This window comes from Psammomys obesus, unplaced genomic scaffold (assembly GCF_907164565.1).
Source record: "Psammomys obesus unplaced genomic scaffold, mPsaObe1.curated_primary_1811, whole genome shotgun sequence".
Classification (NCBI taxonomy): Eukaryota; Metazoa; Chordata; class Mammalia; order Rodentia; family Muridae; genus Psammomys; species Psammomys obesus.
In genome coordinates, this window is record NW_026596155.1 from 4,491,446 (window position 1) to 4,495,502 (window position 4,057).

Sequence of the window (4,057 nt, forward strand, 5' to 3'; positions counted from 1 at the left end):
ATCTATCTATCTATCTATCTATCTATCTATCTATCTATCTATCTATCTATCTATCTATCTATCATCTATCTGTGTCTATTTACCTATCATCTATCTACCTATCATCTATCTATCATATCTATCTATCTATCTATCTATCTATCTATCTATCTATCTATCTATCATTTCCTATACATCACTTTACAGTACTGATTAGGGTATCTAGCCAATGATGAGTTGGAGGGCAAATGGAAGGTACTCTTGTCTTAAAATGATTCTTTTAGTGTTTTATGATTTGTATAGTGTTTGCTAGAGGTTTTAAAGGTTATTCTGTACTATATTAAGAATTTTTGGCTTGCTAAGAGTTGTTACCATAAACTTTATTAAATACTTGATTTTGACTCTATTGACATGCTTTTATTGTTCTGTAAATCTTTAGGGTGGTGAGTAATATTTTTACTTTTCTAATGTTAAGCCAATGTTTCATTGCAAAGGTTAATCTAACTTGATGTTTTTTTCCTTCATCTGCATTGTTCTAGTATTTGGTTGTGATTTCCTTAGAATATTTGCTTCTGTGGTGCAAATACTGGACTATGATTTATTTTCTCTCCTGACAGTGCTTAGAACTGAGTTTTGTTGGACTCAATAAAATGAGATGATTTATAGATGTATCAGTCCAGTCTCTGCCTCTGTAGTCAAGGCATTCTTTGGGTATTAAGATGGATTGTGGTCCATCCTGATTCAATATGACCTCATCTTAACTTGATTGTATTTACAATGACCCAAATCTCATACATTTGTTATCGTCTTCAGTCCTATGAACCTTCCAACCTCCTGTAAGGGGTGTGTTTCGATTTGGAGGACACAGCTGCACAGCCCTCCTTCTGCCTTTCTTCTGACTCTGTCATTCTTTCAGCCTTCTTTTCTGATGCTCCTTGAGCTTTGGAGTGTGTGTGTGTGTGTGTGTGTGTGTGTGTGTGTGTGTGTGTGTGTGTAGAATTAGGTGTATTATTATTCTCTCCCTCTATGGCTGAGCTTTGGGCTACTGTGCTATAGCAGTTGTCACTTTTTAGCATTGTGAGCAGTTATGAGTCTCTGCTGTAGCCACTGCCCGCTGGAAAGAGGAAATTTATGTCCATGACCAAGGCTGACAGAAGGAATACAGTATAGGCATAAATAAAAGTGCTTCGAAGGCTATTTGACAAGCACACTGCATCTAGTTAGGAGAACAATAGCAGTTTGTTTTCCACTGGGCTCATGACTTCCCAAGCCATTACCTTTTGCACTGGTTTACAGTACCAAACCTGAGTTCTGTCCCTAAACCTAGTCCCAAAGCAGTTGGTTATGCCTTTAGAGCCTATGCCACTGATCCACTAGTGAACAGATCTTGTCTGGCATGTTGATAGCACAGCACATAGAGTCTCCAACTGAGCAGGACTGTGGGTGACAGTTCTTTACCAGCAGCTTACACATGTGCCTGATTACTTTGAGAGCCACTGAGAAGGAGGATGCTTCTGGCTCAGCCCCAGTGTAAGATTTCCATGTCCTGCAGCAGAGTATAATGTCACCCACCAGACTAAACCAGTGGCCTCTTCAGCCATTAGCTCATGAGGGCAGCCAACTTGTGGCACTGGAATTGTCGTTTGACAACCTGATAGCTTCTGGAAGTGCCCCTTGCCATTGTGCCTTCGTTCAGACTCTTTGATTACCATTTTTACTATTCTTCCAGATGTTTTTTCCAAGTCTCTAAGACACTCAAGGGTTAGTGTTATATGATACAACTTATGGGGATGAGGCTCTCTGAAGGACCACCACCATCTCTTCTAAGCAAGTGCCTTCACTGGTCTTAGGAAACTAAGGGAATGTGAAGGGGACTAGCGAAGTCTAGGATACCACAAAAAGATCTATCCCATACATCAATTGTTTTGTCAAAAGGGCAATGGTGGATACACGGGCACCAGAGAAAGACACTGTCCCATCTAGCCCTCCGTAATACATAGTCATCTTTCACAAGACACCCAGCCTCTTTATCCGGGGTACTGCCGCCACTACGGGGCCTCTGTATCTTTTCACCTGTAATGGTTTTGGTGGAGTTGGCTTGCACTGCTCAGGCAAGGTCAGGCCCAAGTGGGAGGAGGACCACCCTCTAGCCTGATCTGACTGCTTGTGGAACAGGCTCTCCACTTCCTACAAGAACAAAGGTACACCATGGCTCTTGCTTCCTTTGGTCACACCAGGTTGCTGAAAGGAACCCAGGCTGGGCAAACAATCTTTACTCCCTTTGTACTTTCTTTCATGGGAGAAATGTACCCACTATGCTCTGGGGAACAACTGTGCACTCCTAGGATAAGCTTTATCTTTTTCACTTGTACAGGTCTATCATTTATGTCTCCTCTCAACGACTGCTTGGGTTTTAAAAGTTTTCTGCTAGTTTTCCCTTAGTAACTCTGGCTCAACAGAAATCTTGCCATATTTGCCTTTGAGTTTCCTAGACAGACCTGTTGATCTATTTTGCATGTCATCTTGATTGCTATATCACTTAAAAAAGAAACCAATTTGCTTGCTGCCTTAAATACTTCAGATCTGCTAGCGCCCCAGCTGTCTCACAAACATCACACCCCACCACAGGACTGAGAGATGTCACCAAGGCCTCACCTCGTCCTGAGGACCCTTTCTTAACTGTCCTGCGTGGTCAGGCCTGTCTGCCCAGTGAGCTGGTTATCAATCACCTTTTCCATGTCCAGTTTCCTTAGTAATTCATGCTTGTTCTTTTCTATTGTCTTCCAGTCCTTGATATTCATGGGGGCCATTGGCCGGGGACAACCAAGTGTCCCTAATGGCTCATAGAAGCTAGTTAAACTGGGACTGATTTTCCTCATATTGCAACATATTACATACAACCTCTGTTGAAGGGAGGGGCGAGTGTTATGTTCTTCAGTTTCCCTGCTTCTCTAACACTCAGACTAGTCCTTGCTGCCCCCGTGCCCCACTGTCTAATGACTCATGCTATGAGAATCTGTTTCATTATTTGCTAAGTCAGATGTAGACTTTTCTCTGATTATCATAGTTTTCTGTACACCTCCATCTCACCTTCCTTTTTCTACCTTTCCTGTCAAATTTGAGATAGGTGTAGAGGGCATGCATCTGCATACAATATCTTATAATTCCTTCCTTATGTGGGCAAATCGTTTCTGGGAAGACATCCTATCCTCAGCTTCCATAGAATAGATCACCAGTTGCCACAACCCACTAACGATACCACCCCATGATTTCCCTTATGATTGTAGAGTACTTTCTGCTCCATTGGCCATTTGGGGAATGTCCATATATTCATGAACTGGATCCCATCCATCAAGGAGCCGAGATGCTCTGTACCAGGAGGAAGATGGCCGCTGTGGGATTCCTCCTAAAGGTGTTTCACACTCACATAGGTTAGCCTGGGTTGCATGTCTTGAGTAAGGCACGCAGGGGACATGTAGGTGTCACTGCTTCAAAGAGGCACCCTATCTTGTACCACAAGGGGAAAGGTAGCTCTACTGAGGTTATCCCCAAAGACACCCACCCTCACATAGATCAGTTGTGTCTTGTCACCCACTGCAGTGGCCAAGCAACTGGGCCTCTCCAGGCCAATGAGCTTAATGGGATGATAAGTAGGAGCATGAGAGAGAGAGAGAGAGAGAGAGAGAGAGAGAGAGAGAGAGAGAGAGATAGAGATTACTTCCGGGACATAAGTGCTACAAAGTCAGCTGTACCACCAAACAGCCGGCACCAGCATGGGTGACAACTCACAAGGTGGGATGGCTGGAGCTGCGGACCTAACCTCCGGGCAGCTTCCGCAGGAGAGTGTCTCATTGCTTATTGCTTTCACAGCTGTGGGGGGAAGACTTGTGGATCCTGTAACTTTCTGAACTTCCTGAGCCTTGTGAGCTTCCTTAGCTCCGGGAGTCTTGTGAGTCCCTGTCCTCCCTCCCCCCTCCACACACGGAAAGAAACATCTTAATGAAGAGGAAATACCTAGGCAACATGCCTCTTTTCTAGGATGATGCATTGTTTCCATGAATACTTATTCAGTGCCTGT